This window comes from Terrapene carolina, unplaced genomic scaffold (assembly GCF_002925995.2).
Source record: "Terrapene carolina triunguis isolate 2854851 unplaced genomic scaffold, T_m_triunguis-2.0 Scaffold89, whole genome shotgun sequence".
In the NCBI taxonomy this organism is placed as follows: Eukaryota; Metazoa; Chordata; order Testudines; family Emydidae; genus Terrapene; species Terrapene triunguis.
This window is the reverse complement of record NW_020664440.1, coordinates 27570957-27592486: the sequence shown is the minus strand read 5'-3', so window position 1 is coordinate 27592486 and position 21530 is coordinate 27570957. Positions and strand designations below refer to the sequence as shown.

The 21530-nt window shown below is 42.3% G+C and overlaps 1 protein-coding gene across 1 annotated transcript in view; it reads left to right on the top strand.

Annotated features, from left to right (window-relative positions):
* The window catches only part of NINJ1 (ninjurin 1), a 33513-nt gene extending 29941 nt beyond the window's left edge, over positions 1 to 3572 (top strand). Inside the window, exon 4 of the mRNA XM_026650495.2 lies at positions 1438 to 3572. The gene's annotated coding sequence lies outside the window, so the exon portion shown is untranslated. The remainder of the gene's footprint in view (positions 1 to 1437) is intronic.
* The last annotated feature ends 17958 nt before the right edge of the window (positions 3573 to 21530 follow it).

The window sequence follows — 21530 nt, the reverse complement described above, 5'->3', positions numbered from 1 at the left end:
TGCTGTGGTTTTGTGAAATATCATGTTACTTAGAATCCTCTATGCCCGATGGAGACAGCTATGTGGCATTTATGTAGGAGTTTCTTTGTTTCAGTGCCCTGGGCAGTGAACATGCCAGAAAAAAAACACATGACCCAAAGGTTTTGGGTTTTTTTTCCTTTTACATTGTGTTTGGGATTTGGGGTCTCTAGCTCACAGCAACCATCTTCCTGAAAGTCAGAGTCTGAATGTTCCTTCTTTGTGATCCCAATGGGAACCTTTAACACCTTGCATTCTGCCCAATGGATGCCTCTCTTTATAAGCAGAGTGTACATAGGTATATGTTTCATTAGTCATCCACAACATTTGTACGCACACAGGGTTATGTACCTACCACAAAGGCTGTCTGACTGAAATTGTAATAGAGATTTCATTTCCCCATTTTGCAATGAAGACAAAACAGCGACTAATTTAATTTACCTTGGTGGTAAGAGGTCAGGTAGAGAAGTAGGCCCTATCACCTGCACAAGACTGTCATTATGCTCCGGCCTATAAGCTGTACGTGTGGCTAACTCACTCAACTTGAATGGCTAACTCAGAGTCTGGGTCCTTTACCTTTTTTATCCTTACTTGGTCTATGTTTGAGGTTTCTGAAAAATGCACTTTGGATCTGTTCATATTTTAATTTAACAAAGAGAAGATTAAGGGGTGACTTCATTACAGTCTATAAGTGTCTACATGGGGAACTGATATTTAATAATAATCTCTTAAATCTAGCTGAGAAAAATCTAACATGATCCAATGGGTAGAAGTTGAATCTAGACAAATTCAGACTGGAAATAAGGTGCAAGTTTTTTTAAGGGTGAGAGTAATTGACCATTGGAACAATTTAGCAAAGGTTGTGCAATCAGTCCATCACTGACCATTTTTAAATCAAGATTGGATGATTTTCTCAAAGGTCTGCTCTAGGAATTATTTTGGGGAAATTCTATGGCCTGTTGTATCAGAAGATCAAACTGGATGATCGTGGTGGTACCTCCTGGCCTCAGAATCTATGAATTATTTGCCCACTGGCACATGCTACTTTTGCTAAAAATAAAAATCGCCCCATTCACTCATATACAGTCTTTACAGATCTTTGAAAATAAATCTCTTTTTCCTCTCTGGGATTTTGGCAAAAATACAGCCCCTGGTAGCTAAACGCAGAATGGCAGCTAGAAGTGAGGCCCTCATTGGACAGCTCCCAGAGTCTGTAACAGGCACTGGTCTGCTCATGAAGGACTGTGTTGGCATGCTACCCGTGAAGGACCATGCTGGATGGAAGTGGGCACTTTCCAGCTTTGCCCTACGTTAGGCCAACATGGCAGAAGCTTTTGATTCCATTGCAGAGGGAACTTGTAGTTACTGTAATTATTACATAATTGAGCTTAATTTTTTTTGCTTTTCATTTTATTTCAGAGATCTGAACCATTGACCCCTCCTCTAAGTACTTCTGCACTTGAGCCAGTTAAACTTGGACACAAAAAGGAGAAGCTGAAGTTATTCAAGCCAGCATTTTTCTGTTTCCTTCAAATGACTTGTTTTCTGTGCCTGGGATTTTCATCCTATTAAATGTGTAATATTCAGTTTCTAGTGGAAAGGTTGAGCGTTTTAACTGCTAGTTCATTGACTCTGCCTTCGAAGAGTCTGGCATCTCAATTTCTATAGAAACTGGAGTTCTTCAGAGAAATATGCAATGTGAATGAATTCATCAGGAAACAAAGCGATGGAATCAGCTCCAAAGGCATCTCGGACTCCTCACTTTTTGTGCCTTCTGTTTTCTTGATGGATGAGAAGTTTCCCAACAAAAATTGCTGTCATTTCCACTATGGAAACCAAGGGTCTTAATTTCTGGCACAATCATACTGTCCTAACCTCTCTCAGTTGTAGCTAGGTATTTGTATTCCATATTACTGTAGTGGAATGTCTTTATGTTGTGTGAAGATGGCCATGCCTAATTTTCCCTCTTCCTAGGGAGCAGTTTGTCTCTTCAGCTAAACCAAAAACTCCTCCTCTTCCAAGGTGACAGGAATCCAGTAGGAACAAACATTAACAAGCTTTCCTTTGCCCAATTTTTCTCTGACAAGTATTCATTGGCCCAGTTTCTCTGTCACTGGATCACAAGGGCCTGCATAAACCTTCCCTCCCCTTGGTGCAGGGTCCCACAAGAAGTCCCTTTGCCTAGTTTCTCACTCTCAGTCGCTGCTGTCCTCCAGTCCATACAGGATGATTATTATCCACAGCTCTAGCACATCCTGAAAAGGCTTGTAAAAATGCTGCCATAGCTAGGCGCCACTGAGTAACTTAAGGACGGAGGGTGACGTTCATCCCTGCACAGAGGGCAAGGCAAGGCCTGTAAGCTATTAAGTCACATATAACCCATCAAATTAGGATACAGAGGGGCAAATTTCCCTCCGAGAAAAGGCCTGATCTCTGCACTTATTTGCTTTTGAGAGTTTGACTGATTCTTAAAAAAAAAATTTTAAGTAATAAATTTAAAGAGATATTAAGAAAAAGATCCTCAAGGGCTCATGTTCCCTGCTGGCACAGGAAGCAAAAAAATTTTGGAGGGCATACTGTTGCTGGCAATGTTGTATATTGCGAGTTTTGCTGCTTAAAGTATTTTAATCATTTTACTTCTAATTTATCATACTTGCAATTAGAAGGATTTTAGTGTCCTTGCATTTTAACTTTCTTGTCGATATAAATTGATACTAATATATTTCTTGTGTTATCACATTATTTTGCACATTTGTGGCCCAAAGTGTAAGCTTTTAGGAGAGTTAGCAGCAGCACTCCTTTACAGTTTTAAATTGATAATCCTCTCTTCTAGTTATGAATACATGAATAACTGGGCTTAGAGACTTATCTTGTTTACTGTAGGTTACATAAGAATTATCCTTTAACCAGAAACAAAGCAACAAAGTTACTATTTTTCTGTATTGCTAGTAGCAGAATATATACATACAAGCAACATAGAAGAATATTAAGCTTTTCTTGCTTTGTTTCTGGTCAAAGTTTTTCTGCAAGATTTCTGGCAAATACTGCTTTGAATGACTTGTTGTATATATTTAAATGTAGGTTGGAGCAGCTGTGAGATGAGGCACTTAGCACAAGTTTCCCCAGCAGTTAATTTGTCTTGTTAAAATTAATGAAGGAATATCAGATTGTACCTGTATTATAAAATATTCTCAATATTGTATTGCAATGTGTTGATTGGTAAAATATCATTACTTGACTGCTTAAAATAAAGACTTTCTTCCATTAAACAAAAACAAAAAAAACCCACAACAAAAAACACAGTAAAACTGCAGGTGGAACCCTTCTGAACATGTAATTACCATAAATAAATATCAGAGTGGCTTTGATATACGCACCTTGAGTTTATCGCATGTGCGAAAGGTAGCAAAATATAGTACTATGCAATATAGTACATCCTCATGGTGTAACCCTAACTAAATAGTCATTGCAGTGGGCAGACAAATGATTCTGACCCTTTAACTCAGGTTGGGATCCTAATTATTTCTGATTGCAGAATAGCATGAATTTTTCTAAGTGCAACTTTCCTTTTTTTATTGGTAAATAAATAATTTTTCTTACTTTTGTTTCTGGTTCTCATTTACTCTCCACCTTCAGACATTTTATTACCCCCACAGCGCACACCTGATGTAAATGACTCCATTGACCTCACTGGAGTTTCTGCTGTTTGCACCAGGTTGGAATTTGGCCCGGGTTATTTCTAATTCCTTCCTCCCTCCCTCCCTCCCCTCCCCCCTTCCCCCATCCTTACAGACACGGAAAGCCAAACAGGGCTCATTTCACACTTAAATACCTTTCACTGGCTAACAGTTGTGGTCGAGAAGTACAAGGGACTCAATTTCTTACTACCTACAGACTCATGCTGCTGCCTCTGCTGCATTAAGCAGCCTCTGGGGACCTAGGTTTTTTACTCACGAACACAGAACACTTATCTCTAGAGCAATCCTTGGGGCTTCTATAGGACTTGACCAATTCAGTTTCCCTTCCCTTTATTTACTCTAAATTCTCACAGCGTTTTCTAGATTTCTGTGTTTGCTTCATTTGTCTCCTCCATTCTGTCTGTTTCTCTTCCCTTTTCACGGTCTGCCAATTTTTCTATATTTGCTCTTGGTTTCTTTTTAGTTTCTTCTTGCTACTTGACCTTCATTCTCACTGTCACGCAAGGGAACCAGCTGTTTCCGTGGTTTTTCCTTGAAAACATCATAGGAACAGCTGTTCTCATAGTATTTTCCACCAGAAAGATATCCCACCCTCCAGCTACTTATGTTATATCAGGGGGGAGGGAATCTACTGGATCCAAAACACCAAGTAGTGAAATTATGGCTGGATACAGTCTGTTCTCAGTGGATTCTGGGGAGAATGTACCCTAGCTAAAAAACATTCTCTCTTGGCTATCGAGAGCTAGGCACGTGTACCTAGAAATTAAGGGCCAGATTTTCAAGACAGCTGAGGACCTACCGCAGCAGCCAGATTTTCTAGAGAGCTCAGCTCCCATTTACCCAGCATGCTGAGCTCTTGAAAATCTGGACACCAAGTGTCACAATGGGAGCTGCTGCTCAACTCTGAAAACTTGGCCTCAACTGTGGGTTCTGAGCACATGAAAATCAGACCATGAGTAAATAGCCGATTTTCAAAAGCTACCAAGCACCCTCACCATTGTCCTTAGATTTGAGTAACTTTTGCCAGATGAAAGGGGTGATGTTTTATTGCCATGTTTTTACTGCAATTAAACGAGAATGCATGACTGAAGACATTTTGCAAATCTATGTTTTTAAGACATGGAGGCCTTTAAAAATCATGTATTTTTTATCAGGCAAAAGCTTCTCCAAGTTGGTTTCACCTATAAATAATTTAATTACATTAAAAAAATTCTTATCGGGCACCTATTTAAAATCCTAAATGACCATCTCCTTAGCGATATCAGATAAATGCGTCATTTTCTGCAGCTTCTTGGTCTATTAAGCTTTTCCCATTATGTCCCCACAGTCAACAACTGCTTGTTTCTAGGCAAAAGTTTCAGTTAAAAACAAATCATCAATAATGAAGCAAGATGAGCTTTTATTGGCCATCTTGGTTCATATCAGTTCATCTCGTTCTGTATTCAGCAAGATAGAAGTAGGGCAAGAATTACACATGCTGTTTAGGTTATGTTATCAGTACCTCCAGATCTAGGGCTGTTTAATGTTGCCGCTCTCTTGGTTTTATTTTAATTCACTTCAGCAAGTTACAATGACCAAATGTACTGGTCTGCAAAGTTATTCTAGGGTGTATGCCCTAAAACTCATCATCAGCTGGAAGCTGTTCTCCAGCAGAATGTTGCTATAAAATGGACTGAAGTGGTAAATGTCTCTCTGGTTAATGTCAACCTTTACTCAGAAACAGTAAATAAATAATAATAAAGCCCCTAAAACGCTAACCCTGCATACTGCTAAGAGCTGTACAGCTTAGTGTATGCCAGACCTGTATTCACTTGTTTTGATAGGTCTGTGTGTAGATTTGCTTTTGAACTCAGTTCTTTCACATATGGCCACTGTTCTATGCCCAGGAAAAGTTCTCCATGGACATCCTTTTCTTGGTCTCTTTGCCTTGTGATGGCTGTGTCACAGGGTGGCTTCACCCTGTCAATGAGGGAGGCCCAGAGCCCCCATGCTAGAACAGATGCTCTGAGTTTGGCCAAATAATAGAGTCGAGCAGCACCTGGGGCTAAGGGATCATGGACAAATCAGAGAGGAGACAGGCTGATGAATCAGAGCTGGATGAGTGGGAGTCAGGGGCAGGTGAGAGCTACCAGAGGACTGTGGAAGGTATTTCCTGGGGGAAGGCAGGGAGAGCAGCAAGAGGGGTTTGCTGGCTGACCTCCCCAAGCTAGAGTCAGGGGGCCAGACAAGACTGAAGGCAAGGGAGCAGCAGAACAGAATACCCGCTGATGTCTCCACAGTGGAGAGCTGGATCTAGGGGAACAGCGAGAGGAGCAGGGGGAGAGAGGGATGGTCCCTGGGCAAGGTTGATCTCCCAGTAGGGTGTGTGGGGCTTCCTGCTGGGAAGCGTGGGGTTCTAATCCAGCTGGGAGGCTGGGGCGGCTGTCCTGGCAGAGGGAGAGAAGAGGGCTAATAGGAGCCTGTGTGTGGTGGAAGACACTGGAGTATGGTGAGGATGCACTCCCAGCAGAGAGGCTGGAGGCATTCTTGCCAGGAAGAGCAGTCTTTTAAGAACTAGATTCCTGGGGAGTGGGGGAGATATGGACTATGTTTTGTAATAAACTGGCCCCAAGGAGGGGTGTTATTTAATCAAGAGCCTGGTGTAGAGGCACATGGGTTGTGCTGTGGCCTGTCATGGGAGGGCACTTCAGGCAGGGTTGCCCGATGACAGGTTGTCAAACCCAGAAAATTAAGTGATTTCATACAGTTGGTAATGTACAGTTCTGTAATCTGAATAATAATTGAGATTATTTGGGAAACAATCATCAGGTGAAATTGTAGATTCCAGGCAGTTGGTCTAACTCACATTACCAGGAAATTGTGTGGAAAATCTGGCCCCCCATTTCATCCATGACTGCTGCTGTCACAAGTTACGTCTAGCCCAGTAATATTATATTAGTAGCTGAAAGCCCCTGCTGCCACATGGATGTGGCAATTGGGCCCAGTAATCCACCATCTGTGCAGTCTCCGTGATACTACCAATGAAATTGTTGCATGTAAATTACCTGTAGGGTAAGGGAGGTGATTGGTTGAGTTACCTCTGATATCACAATGATGTAGGACTCTTGGCGAGGCATAGATACAGCTGTGCAACAGGAAGGCATGTAATATCGTAGAGAACTTAAAAGTGAGATAACAGGCGGCAAATCCCAGTGATGATCGAACCTGGTGATATTCTGAACCAAAAGAGCTCACAGCCATGCTTGTAACTGCTTCCATCACTTCGTTTGTTTGTTTTTTAAAAGTACGGATGCTGCGACAGTGAGGAAGTTAAAGATGAAAGACAGCCATGCAAGCAGAACTTGACTGTGGAAATGCTGCTTTCACAACAAGTCATCTGAGGATCAGGAAAGAATAAATATCTAGAACAGGGGTCAGCAACCTATGGCACGAGTGCCAAAGGCAGCACGCAAGATGATTTTGAGTGGCACTCACGCTGCCTGGGTCCCAGCCACCGGTCCCGGGGGCTCTGCTGCCATCCTGGGGTCCCGTCCGCCAGCCCCCTGCAAACCGGGGTCCCGTCCGCCGGCCCTGGTCAGCCCGCTGCCAGCCTTGGGTCCCGGCCTCCAATCCCGGGGACTCTGCTGCCATCCTGGGATAGTGAGGGGTGCAGACAGGGGCAAGAGGGGGCACAGCTCAGAACCCCCCCACCTTAAAAATTGTTCCAGCGCCACTGTACTAGGATATTTTTAAGTCCTGATTTACTGCTTACATCACTATCACATCACATGGAACACTCCATTGCATTTGACGTTGTGCATGCAGTCTGTCACGATTCTTTTTCCCCACTGTAAGTTGAGGGGTACATTTGACAAAATGTCAGCTCCTAAGAAAGCAAAGTTAGATGTCCATTCATTTCAGCCTTCTTGGACAGACATTTGGATTTATTCAAAAGAAGGACCAGGCTGTTTATGCTTTCTATTGTGAAAGTATTGTTTGTTGCACATCAAGCGTTTGACGACATTTTCAAACGAAACACGAGAAAACCTTTCTTGATGAAGCAGACAAGTCTAAATTGATCAAAAACGCAGTAGCAGAATATGAGAAGCAAAGCAGTATTTTTAAATGCTTAAGTGTAAGTAAAAATCAAGCCACAGAAGGAAGTTACAAGATTGCACAGTGCATTGCAAAAAACGGAAAGCCGTTTATATGCGGAATATATAAAAAAAATGCAGAATATATAAAAGAGATTTTTCTCAGCAGTTTGGAGGTTTTGTTCAATGATTGCCAAATAAAGTTGTGTATCTAGAATAAAATAACTGCCTGTCTCTGCCAGAACAGTTGAGAGACGTGTAAGCAAAATGGCAGAAAACATTAACAAAAAGCAGACGTCTGCATTAAAAGACACAGCAGTGTTTAACGTTGCAGTTGATGAAAGCGTGGATATAAACGACGTTCCACATTTGGCAGTTGTTGCAAGATATTGTGCTTCCGATGAAATCCAAGAGGAACTTTGTTGCCTAAAACCTCTGCATGGCACAACAAAGGGGGAAGATATAGCGGAAACTTTTGTAAACCATTTTGAAGAACAAGGAGTTGACATCAGAAAAATATTTTGTGTGACAACAGATAATGCTCCTGCCATGGTCAAAAAATAGAAGGGATTTGTAAAATTACTTAAAGATCAAATTGGCCACCCGACAGTCAAATTTCACTGTATCATGCATCAAGAAAACCTGTGGGCTAAAATTTCTAATTCAGAGCTTAATAATGTGATGAATACAGAGGTGCAAATTGTGAATGTCCTTGTTGCTTGATCTGCTTTGACTTACAGTTTCAAGCACTGCTAGAAGAGATGGGCAGTACGTATAATGACATTCCACTTCACAGCAACATTTGGTGGCTAAGTTGTGGCAAGGTTTTGGTGCACTTTGTAAACTATTTTGATGCAATCAAGGCCTTTTTGTTGGAAAAAGGACAAAACTACCCCAAACTGGATGACGACAAATGGCTGTGTAAACTCATGTTTCTAACTGACATCACCGTTCACCTAAACGAACTCAACCTCCATCTCCAGGGTGCAGGGCAAATGGTTTTGGATCTTTATGAAACCTGGAAGGCATTTGTTGTAAAACTAGCAGTTTTTTCTCAGGATATTCGAACTTCGACTTTCCGCTACTTCCAATACATAAAAGAGTTATTGACATGTTGCACGGTCAGTGTCGATGAGATTGGAGTGTACATACAAGAATTGGAATCAGAATTTTCTGACAGATTTCAAGATTTCCAGTGATTTGGCCCAATGCTTTCTTTTCTAATTAAACCTGAAAAGTTCAACGAAAGCAACTTGGATTTTTCTGTATTTCAGTGGATGGGTGTTGAAGATTTCAAAATGCAACTCATTCAGTTAAAAAACTCAGAATTGTGGGCATCAACCTTTGGAGATCTGCGGAGTGAACTTGAAGCTACCAAGATAGATCATGGGGCCTCTATTCTGACCTGCTGGACGTCCCTGCCAGTGAAATTTAACTGTTTGAAGAAAATTGCGTTTGCAATGCTTTCAGCATTTGGATCCACATACCTGTGTGAACAGGTATTTTCACACATGAAATCTGTCCTTTTTTCCCGCTCGGAGCTGGTTAACAACTGATCACTCAGAAGCCTGTGTGCAGCTTAAAGTATCCAAATACGTGCCAGACATTGGAAAACTCAGCAAGGAAAAGCAAGGGCAAGGATCACACTAAACTGATAAGATCTGCATTTTAATTTAATTTTAAATGAAGCTTCTTAAACATTTTAAAAACCTTATTTACTTAACTATTGTTGTATGTAATATATTATAGAGAGAGACCTTCTAAAAATGTTAAAATGTATTACTAGCACGCGAAACCTTAAATTAGAGTGAACAAATGAAGACTTGGCACATCACTTCTGAAAGGCTGCCGACCCCTGATCTAGACCTTGTGTTAGAAAAATGTAAAAGTGAGATGGGAAATAGAGGAGAGGTCTCCCTGGCCTAGTGATTATGCTCTGTATTGCCAATCAAAGGAACCAGGTTTCATTAACATCCTAGTCTTTTGCTTCCTGTAGCTGAGAGTGGGATGCATCAATTAGGGGCCCTCATTGCTCTGCTAAGAATGGGCAAGAAGGTTGCTGCACGTTTTGACATTAGCTGCTTCTAGAGTGCATCCTACTTTAAGGAATGACTTCTAACTGCCTCTGTGCGCTCTCCCATCCCACCTCATCCTAGCCTGGAGATCAAACAGTTTATTCTTCACCTTGGCATTCCCCTTATAGAAAAGGGTCTGTAAAATTTAATTCATATATTAATTTTCTGTAGTACTTTTAAGTCCTCTAATATAATTATGCTACAGTAATAAGGAATATTCCTGTTCATTCTATAGGCTGCTTTAATAAATCTATAAAAATAGTTGTGTTTGATAAGTCTGAAGACTACTTTCTATATAGTTTTACTCTTATTATAGAAGGCGTTTTGATAGGCCTACAATCCTATTCATCCACACAACAGATATTTCATGACCAGTGACAGTACTGTCTTCCCTGTACTGCCCCACCAATATGCCTCAACCCTGACCGGCAGGGACCACCGCTCGCGCTGAGAGAATAATCCAGTATTTCTATGCCCATTCAGTCCTTGTCAGATTTTATGAGGCTGCAAGGGAAAACACAGCTGTATTCAAAGGCGTGACACAGAGAGGAAGGGCTCCATGTTCCATAACCAAAGCCATGAACTCCCTGTTCTTCCTACAAGGGATGATTAAAGAAAGCAATATGATTATGAGTACTCTTACACTACTTTATTACAGTGTTTGCCAACCAACAGGCAGGGAATTTGTTTAACATGTCATATAGTAACTCTTTGAATGTTTTCTCTACTCTATAGGAACCACAGTTATCGCCATTAAACCAATATCCGTGAACAGTTACCACAGAGAGATATCTGAGCCACCACATTTTCCTAATAGTTAGAGCAGGAAATAACTAGTATCTGAGATACTAACCACATAGTAATTGTATGCAAATGAATTTATAATAGAAGCAATTGTAGTTTAGATCACTTTTGGGGACATACATATTAGTTGGACTTTCTCCACTGCTGTTTTTTCCCTATTAGACAGCTTCAAGTCATCTACCCTCCCTCTGCCTTACAAATGCAATACTTTGCATTGCACTGGTGTCGGAGGAAAAGCCGGGTAGGGGTCTGGGCACTGAAATGTTGTCAGGGAGTCCAGCAAAATGTGTGTGTGGATTTTGTATGTGATCAGTTATGATCAATTCATTAACTAACATACTTCATTTTGGACCTCATCCCAAGAGATGCTGAACACACACAACTCTCATTGACGTCAAGCACTTCTCTAGTTTCAGGCCCTGACTGTGCTCATTACATCTCCAGGGATTTAAATATATATTTTAATGTTTCCCATACAAACTAGAATTTCCACAATCTCATCTCTGGAATAACAAACAGCTTCCTGAGCCGGGATTCCATTTGTTACTACTTTCAGCCAGGGAGCTATTATCTGATCTTCTTTCTTCCACAGGAAAATCATGCATCATTGGGTAACTAGCAATACAATGTCAATATATGAAGGGCCAAATTCTGCCCTTGGAGGCACTGAGCATACAAATTTGAGGGCAGAATTTGGCCTTAGGTTTTGTCTACCACTAGGAGACTACAATATATTCTCCCCATGCAATGTAACATTTCATGTAGAAAAATTCATGATTAAAGGATAAAAGTCTCTGTTTCTGGTAATGTAATGCGTCACTGGCTGTATAACAAAAGCCAAATTATCTAGAACAAAACCAAACTCCAAAATGGGAATTGTACATGTCTGATGATAAACCAAAGCTAAATAACTACTTTGGACAGTCACTGACTCGGGGACAATTACTGAGGTCTATTCTATTCTCACTCAGACAGGCGCCTATCGACCATGCTGGGAGCTTGCTTCAGTAAACCAGAAGTTAGTGAGGAGCCAGGATTTGGCCCCTTAGTGAACATAATAATTACCGTAAATATTGCATCAATTGGTGGGGTTATTTTTGGCTTGTTCCCTCCCATCTTCTAGACGTTGCCTCCCTAATCTCACCTTCCCATCTTTTCCTTCATAAGTCTACAGTTGCTACTTGGACCAAAAGTTTCTTTCATTACAATTCTTGCTTATTAGCTACCTAAGTCATCATCCCTTATAAACCTTTTAATTCCTTTGATTTCTTCATCATCATAACCTTCCTTTGAAGGTATTTATAAGAATATTTGTTTGGTAAACAGGAGCGCCGCCAGCTTTTCTGCTGCCCTAGGCGGCGGAAGGTCCCGCCGCCGAAATACCACCGCGGTCGCCCAAATTGTAGTGCCCTAGGCGACCACCTAGGTCGCCTAATGGGTTGTGCTGGCCCTGTTGGTAAATCATCTTCAATCTTTAAAATTTAAAGGATTCTTATCTGGAGATTATACAAACTATTATTCTGCTATTTATTACAGCTGGGCAAATTTATTTTGGTTAATAGTTTATTTGCTCAAAAATGCAGTTTTGGTCAATATTTGCAAATTTGTCAAAACATTTCAACCAAACTGAAAAATCAAAGTGTTTTGATAATATCCAGGCACATTGCCAAAACATTCCAGGTTTCCCAACTGGAGTCACAAAACGGGTGGGGATGTAGGTGTTGGTTGTCCTAATAGCTTTTAGCCCATTGCTAATGACTATGAATTGCCACTATGAAGAGTCATTGGGCCAGGCAAAGTGTGAGAATGACTCTATAGTCTGGTGGTTAAGGAACTCACCTAGGATTTGAGAAAACCCAAGTGCAAATCTAATGACTAATTAGTTATACACAGTGGGATAGCTTCAAACAGGAGACACTGAGCAAGACCCATGCCAGACTGTCCCATCTCGGTGGCGAGGGCCCTCTGCTACCATGTGGGAGACACAAGTTGGTTCACATCAGGCAGAGGGGGGAATTAAACCCTCGTCTCCCACTTCCCAGGTGAGTGCTCTAATCACTGGGGAAAAAGTTGTAAGGAGACAACTTCCCCCCACCCCACCAAGTTGTGTTAATTTAATTCTCTTTTGCTTTTATTAAAATGCCCCAAAACAAAAAATATTTGCATCAGATCAAATAAAATATTTTGTTCAACCTGAAAAAAATCCACTAGTTGCCCAGCTCTGCTATTCACTGCATGGATTTACTTATACACCTCTACCTCGATATAACGCTGTTCTCGGGAGCGAAAAAAATCTTACCACGTTATAGGTGAAACTGCGTTATATTGAACATGCTTTGATCCACCGGAGTGTGCAGCCCCCCCGGAGCACTGCTTTACCGCGTTATATCCAAATTCGTGTTCTATTGGGTCTCGTTATATCGAGGTAGCGGTGTATATCAGAGTGGATTACTGGGCCCCCCAGATCTGTCTCACAACCCTTTGTTCAGTAGAGGAAGTAGCATGCCCAAGAGCCATTTGTACATGCACTTGCAGTACTTAGTGTAGGACACTAGGTGACATGCAGTCACCCATTACATGGGCACAAAGTCACATTTTTGCAGGTACAAGTGTACATTTTTATGGGTACAACAGGTGTGTTTTGCTAGTCCAAAGGCTGCACCAAACCCTGAATCTCAAATGTATCATTTAAAAGCCCATTTCCCTATGTTGTCCAGTGATGCGTTAGGTCACATTGCCATAGGTACTGCAGTTTAATAGAGATGAACAAGACTAAAGGAGGGGTGGGGGGAAGCCTAGTGGCCCTGCTCCATCTAGCTTTAACAAGTAATGAAATGAGACTATATTTCTTGGAAAAAATGATGCAGTGACTTTGTGACGTTGTGCAGTCTATATGGTTTTATAAAAACATGATAAGTGAATATAATGCAACTGGGATATGCTTCGTGCAAAAGGTCTCTTGGAAGGTATCATTACAAAGCTCATAATCTACTGAGTGTGATCATCCTATTTGTAGAAATGTACCACTCTTGTATCTAAAACTAGAAATATAAAACATAACTCTGAGGGCCTATTGTAATTATGTAAAGTGTGGGCCATTAATGATGGTTTGGAATCTTGATGACTCCCATTAACCAGGACCCTTGTCTGCAGATGGCTGTGTTTACCTGTTAGTCTTCCTGTATGTGTGTGTGCTGGCAAGTGGGCAATGAAGTCTTGCAGTGACATGTGATCATGTCACCTGAACTGGAATCCATCTTTAACCTGGTGCTTTTCCAGTGAGGGGGGGGGAACCCAGAGGGACAAAGGGTTCCTGCCTTATGCAAAAGATATATAAAGGGGTGGAAGAGAACAAAGAGAGAGAGGAGCCATCATGAAGAATCCCCTAGCTATCACCTGAGCTGGAACAAGAGCTGTACCAGGGGAAAGAATTGTGCCCAGGCCTGGAAGGTGTCCAGCCTGAGAAAAAAAACTTACTGAAGCATCTCTGAGGGTGAGATTATCTGTATTCAGTTTGATTAGACATAGATTTGCACATTTTATTTTATTTTGCTTGGTGACTTACTTTGTTCTGCCTGTTACCACTTGGAACCACTTAAATCCTATTTTCTGTATTTAATAAAAATCACTTTTTATTTAGTAATTTACTCAGAGTATGTATTAATACCTGGGGGAGCAAACAACTGTGCATATCTCTCTATCAGTATTATGAGGGCGAACAATTTATGAGTTTACTCTGCATAAGCTTTATGCAGGGTAAAAGGGATTTATCTGGGTTTAGACCCCATTGGGAATTGGGCATCTGATTGCTAAAGACAAGCACACTTCTGTGAGCTGTTTTTGGGTAAACTTGCAGCTCTGGGACAAGTGATTCAGACCCTGGGTCTGTGTTGGAGCAGACGGGAGTGTCTGGCTCAGCAAGACAGGGTGCTGGAGTCCTGAGCTGGCAGGGAAAACAGGAACAGGGGTAGTCTTGGTACATTGGGTGGCAGCTCCCAAGGGGGTTTCTGTGATCCAACCCGTCACAAACTTCTATTATGAAAGGGAAGTGTCATTTCAATTTGGGGAGAATTTCTAGTTTCTGGAAAGGAGAGGAAGGATGACTGTGTAGTGGGCGGCCTAATTTCTATTCCTAGCTTTACCACAGACTTCCCGTGTGACCGTGAGCAAGTTACTTGGAGCCAGATTTTTGAAGATACTTGGGCACCTACTGGGATTTCCAAAAGCACTAAATGACTATCCACATCTTTTAGTGCCTAAATACCTTTAAACCTGACTCTGAGTGACTTGAAGTCAGATGGGAAATCTTTGTCCCTCAGTTTCTTTATCTGTATAATGAAGACAACACCTACTTTACAGGATTTTTGTAAAGCTTAGGAAGTGGAGATTTGTAAAATGCAATGAGCTCTGCAGAAGGCGCATAAATCCATAGCGTAGACATTTCTTATCTTGAACTTGGATATGCCAACTCTGGAATATCCAAACGTATATCCACCCCCTAACAGCCCTGAGTTTCCATCCTCTGTATAACAATCAATTTCAAGAGTATAGCAGTTTCAGAAACATTTACTTTACACTGTGAACACTTTTACACTATCATCATATTAAACATGATTAAGTTCTGGAAACACTAGTCATACATTTCAAGGTTTTATTAATCAATTCAAAATTGACATGTAGAAGCTAAACATTATACATTTGCAATAAAGAATGCTTGGGTTTAACAGCATTTTGCTCCTTCCCTTAATTAGCGTGGGAATGCATCAAAAAATAGGAAGAGAAAATATGATTTTTCCCCTAGGTTTTTTTTTTTTTGATGGGGGTGAGGAAGGCAAATTCTAAGTTTTGACAAAATGTAATCAAGCTTTTAAATTTCAAAGAGATTGACCAGCTCTAGTTATCACCTTTAGGGGAATTAATTCCTTTGAAAAATCCCTGTCTAGACACCTTTCAAAATACCAACCTTAAAGGTTAGTTTCTTACATAATGCAACACTTCAGAGTGAAATTTTACATCTGACAAGGCTTCATAAACTGTTCTAAATGATACCTCTCTGCTGAGTGGCCTCCATTACCTAGAGCTCTTGGTTTGCCACAGCAAGAGAAAAAAAATTGTGGGAGTTTTATTCTTATTTAAATAAATGTGTGGCATGATAACTCCCTGATAGCCAGTTAATTGCTAGTTACACGGGTAGCTTTAACCTCAGAAAAGGAGTAGGTAATCAGGAATTACTCCAGGGCACTCAGGGGATTTGCAGTTTATGGACAATAGATAACAAACAGGGTCTCCCTAGGATTCTGGAGCTTTCTTATTGCCATTGCTAGGAGACCTGCCTTAATGCTTTATTTTCTAAGTATACAGTACAGTGCTATTCTACAGAGAGGGTAGGTGGTGGAGAGGAATGTCAATGCAGGAGCAAAGGGGGAGTTTCCCACACACATCCAGATACCTCGCCACTTTCTACCAAACACTGTTTCTCAGTTCTGCTTGGGTGTCATTTCAAAGATTACACGGAGGGCGGACTATGTAACTAGGCAGTGGCTCTGGTATCAGCTTGGTGAAGCTCTAGACTGTTAGGCCAGGAGCCCCAGGCTGCTTCACTGCCCTCATAGGGAGTGACAATGCAGAGCTGGCATGACGGTTATTGTTGATTAAAGTTAACAGAACTGAAAAGTGTGCCACCTCCCCCTGTCCACTGCTCCCTCCCAGCATTGCATTGTCTTGTCCTTGTGAGGGGCCAGCTTACCTCTCCAATGGCAGGTACAGCCCGGTCAGCACTCTCTGTCTCACTGTTAGGAGATGCGTGTCTCAGTTTCCCACTGGTCTTGGGTAGTTTTGCTCTTTGGGCAAACCAGAAGTTCCCCTGCCTCAGGGTAGATGAACATTCAAACCAAAGCACAACATCAATATTTGCCTCTCAACACTGTGGGACCCCCATTAGGTCCATTTCCCAGCTTGGGCCACACCCCTTTCTCCAGGGTCTGTGTGACCTCAGCTGTCTCCCTCTGTATCAGGGTTTTACCCCTCTTGCTGTCCATAGACAATACGACCCCTTGGTTGCAAGGTATCAGCTCACCACCTCCAGGTGCAACAGCTGAGGAGTAAGAGGTAGGGAAACCTGTGCTTTCCTTCTGTCACAGGCTCCAGCCACACAGCTGTTCCCTCTTCCTTCACATACTGGAATCTCCTTTGGTCTCTCCACACTTAGGGCTACTTCCCACCTGGCTTACCTGCCACTCAACCTGGCAGCACCTCAGGCACAGTTTGTTAAACTCAGCAGCAAATTGCTATAGAGATTAATGCTGATCAGATAGGTGTTAATAGCCCCATCAGGGCATTAAGCTCTTGCAGATGGGAGAACAGAGCCTGCAGCTATAAGTGGAGAGCCAGTGGGAACTGACTGTGCTGCAAGGGACTTGCTAGAAACTACACAGCGGGACTACATTTCAGACATGGATTTACATGGGTTTTTGACCCTACATTTCCCAGGACCCTTACACCTGACTTTTGTGCAAGGCCATTATCCCTGCAAAGCTGAGGGGAGGGTATGCATAAGATGGGGCAAAATAAACCCCATCGATTTTCCAGGTCCATTTTCTTTTCTGTGGATTTTCTCCTCAGTGGGAGGATGATCTGAGCCTTACATATATAAAAGAGAGAGAATGTGGCATTCGCTGCCACTTGCCATTGTTAATAACATGGAATCAAATGGATCACTGCACCATTGGTGAATTAGGCCTGGGGCTGATGCAAATATCAGGGGCCATCTTCATAAGTGATCCTCCCTCCAGAGTAGGGAGACTGGCCTGGTCCATCTTGGTACCACTACAGGATTGGTTCTCTACTGGACGTTTACTGGTGTGTCATCCAGTGGTGTGCAAATGTCCTGAGCAGTATGGCATGTGCAGCAGAAGGGAAGAGCTTTTAACAACAAATGTAACTGTTTAAAACCTGTTCTTTCAAAGGAGGAGGAGAAGGAGGACATTTCCCAACATGCTAAAAACTGCACCAACCTCTGAGCTCCATAGTTAGGTTTTGACTGATCCTACGCAGGCCAAACTCCCAGTGGGGGCTCTGTAGGAGCGGTTTCTGAATAAATCTGAATATAAACCTTGGTATTTGAGTCTCTTTATCAAATGGGCACATGTAGGATTGCTGCTCCTTTTCTGACTAGCCATAGGTCTTAGTTACGCAGGGAGGGCCATATCCTGGAATTTCAAAGGGCCAGGACCGTGTGTGTATAGATAAAGTGCTACCTATGTATTCATTCACAAAATATAGTGATGTAAATAATGGAAAGCAGAAAATAAAGTATTATTATAGAAAAATACACAGCCAATTATTAACCAGTTCTTCCCCCATGTCCAGAAATGACAAACCCCACCTTCCGTCACTCCTGGAGACAACATACAATCACCCAAACTTTTTTCCTCTTCTGTATCCTCCATTTGTCTAAACAGTGAGGAAAGCTGACTTTCAGCTCCGGATTATTTTCATAACAGAAATGATTTAATGATCTCAGTCTAGTAATGTTCATTTATCCACATCATGACACTGCAGCACAAATTGGCACAATTACAGGTCTCTTCCCAGGAGCACAGTGCTGGAATCACTTGATGGTGCAGTTCAGGACTGCCGTGTATTTCCAGAGATCTAGTCAGAAACATGAACACTTTGTGGGTGTGCTTTATCTGGCTTTTGCCAGTCCTCTCACAGGGAGTAAAATTCAGCAACAGAGCCAAGATTATAAAAGAAGATAGGTTAGAAAAGTCCACGTGACCAAATGTTTGCTGGGATGATCTGTTATAGCAGAGACAAATGGCAGCATTTTGTATTCCACCATTAGTGGGCGATGTGAAAAGTTATTTTGAAGGTTCCGCTCATCAGGCAAAAACAGTCAGGAAATCTGAGTCATCAGGCATGTCAGGGAATGTGCCATCCCGCCAAGGAACTGAAACCTTCACGTGAGCCTCCCTCCAGACTGCTGCATGTTCCAGTCTGAACTAGCTTCACCCTACTGCCAGAGGGTGGAATAATGTGATAGTCAAGGAAAGTGCTTGGCGGGGGTGTGTGGAAAAGCACAGGGAACTGCCTCAAAAACCACTCTTCCATTCATGTCTTATAAGCAAGTACAATCCTGTGCACTCAGATACAATACAAGGATGGCTCCTTTGCCACATACACTAAGTCCCTTAGAGACTCTTAATCCACCAAAGCCCAGCTGACTTGGATGTTCAGAGGGTCGTCAGTTGCTAGGTTACAAAATGTACTGGCTATTGTTTAGGCCCAGGCAGCTGCGTGGTAGTCACATCTGGTCCTCTGGGTCTCTGAAAAGATTAAACCACCTTTTCCAACCACCTCATTAAATATGCAGCATGTAGGGAAAACTGAGGCACGCATACTATCCATACACAAAATTAAGAAAAAATCCTACTTTGTCACATATAGTAAGCAAGATTCTCCTTGCTATGGGCAATAAATCCCTTTCTGGCTGGTATAGGACAAATTATGCCCTCAGTGCCACCCTATGCAACCCCACTAATCTCAAAGGGGTTACACACACCTTAAGTCAGGGCCCATTAATCATATGTAGAATAAGAGAGGAAGGATTGTCCAGAGGTTAGGGCATAGTCTAGGACTTGGGAGACCCAGGTTTGAATCCTTTGCCAACAGATTTCCAGTGTGACTGTGGGCAAGTGGCTTAGGCTACATCTACACTAGATGTGCTACAGCTGCGCCAATACATCTGTGCCACTGTAGCACTTCTGGTGAAGATGCTCTAAACTGACAGGAGAGAGCTCTCCCGTTGGCTTAATTACTCCACCTCCCACGAGAGGTGGCAGCTATGTCGGCGGGAGAAGCTCTCCTGCTGACATAGCGCTGTCTACACTGGCACTTAGGTCGGTGTAATTTATGTCGCTCAGGGGTGTGGTTTATTCACATCCCTGAGTAACACCGAAATAAGTTCTAGTGTAGACAAGGTCTTAGCCTCTCTGTGTTTCCCGTTTCCATCTGTAACACGGGGATAATACAGTAGTTAGATAATACTTAGTCCTGCCATGAGGGCAGGGGTCTGGACTAGAAACTAGATGACCTCTGAAGGTCCCTTCCAGTCCTATGATTCTATGATAACAGCACTGCCCTATCTTACTGGCATGCTGTGGGGATAAATATGCTAAAAGATTGTGAGGCATTCAGATACCCTGATGGTGGGGGCCATGGCAATACCTAAGATATTTACAGTGTTGTAGCCATGTTAGCCCCAGGACATGACAGAGACAAAGTAGGAGAAGTAATATATTTTATTGGACCAACTTCTGTTGGTGAAAGAGACAAGCTTTTGAGCTACACAGAGCTCTTCATCAGGTCAGGTCAGATAGATAGAGCACAACAGTTCTGTTTTATGATCATTTTTGAGGTTCCAAACTTTGTTTTCGTTCTGCATTTGAACAAAAAGGAAAACTTTTGAACATTTTTGTGAAACGGAATTGTGGGGAAACAGACGTTTTTAGAGCAAATGACACAGGTTTTCAGTTCTCCACTGGAAATGACTGAAGAGCCCACCATGGACGTCAGCATCCTTCCCACTGAAAACGTCAAAATCACTATGTCACTGTGAGATGTTTTGCTTCAACGAAGCAGCATATTTTGATAAAAGAACATTTAGTTGAAAATGTTCTGACCAGTTCAAAGAGAGAGCGAGGGGAGAGGCAGTAGGTCTGCCCGGTCTAGCTGGAAAAGCAGAAAGATCCTGCATTTCAACTGGAGCAGGACTGTGTGGACCAATGAGAGTGTAAGGAATTGGTTGACTGAGATGTAGCCACCTCTGTTGGGAGGTGATCTGGCAGTGGTAGGAAAAGAGCAGAAAAGAAGAGAGAACAAGCAGTTGTGGTGGAAGAACAGGGAGGGATAAAGGCTTGCGAGTTAGCCACCTAGACAGTAACTCCAGGAAGTTGGTGAATATGGGAATGTGGGCACACAGTGGCAGCCCAAAAGACTGTTAGCCAGGGGCTTGCAGATTTATACCAACTCACAAAGTAAATGATTACAGAGCCAGGCATGCCCCCTCCTGGCTTGAGAAGGCTAGAAATGTAAGAGATTATATATGTATGGGCAATTGCTGTAAAAGCCCTTGCTTTGCAAGGCCAGCCTTGAAAACAGCCTTAACTGATTGCTAGGAGTAGATGATATCCACTGATTCCCCCCCCCCCCACAGATCACAGGTTATTTGTGGTCTCCATACAACTGCCTAGGGCTGCCCGTCGGAGTCCACGATAAAAATGGTCACAGGTCCCAAAGTTTTCAGTAAGATGCCGTTTCAGTTTGTGGGTGTGGGAGGCATTGCCAGATGGCCACTGCTTGCACCAGGGCTACAGACTCCCTTCCATCCTGCAGCCTAAACCTGAGCCAGCTCCTCTTTTGAGCAGCCAGCATGACCTCTGGCCACCAGCAGGAGAGTATGAGAGGCTACGTAGTATAGTACAGTGGCTCTCAGCCTTTTCAGACCACTGTACCCCTTTCAGGCGTCTGGTTTGTCTTGCGTACCCCAAGTTTCACCTCACTTAAAAACTACTTACCGGTACTTACAAAATCAGGCATAAAAATACAAAAGTGTCACAGTACACTATTACTGAAAATTTGCTGACTCTCATTTTTACCATATAATTATTAAAATAAATCAATTGGAATATAAATATTGTACTTACATTTTCAGTGTATAGTATATAGAGCAGTATAAACAAGTCATTGTATGAAATTTTAGTTTGTACTGACTTCGCTTTTTCTGTAGCCTGTTGTAAAACTAGGCAAATAGCTAGATGAGTTGACGTACTCCCTGGAAGACCTCTGTGTACCCCCAGGGG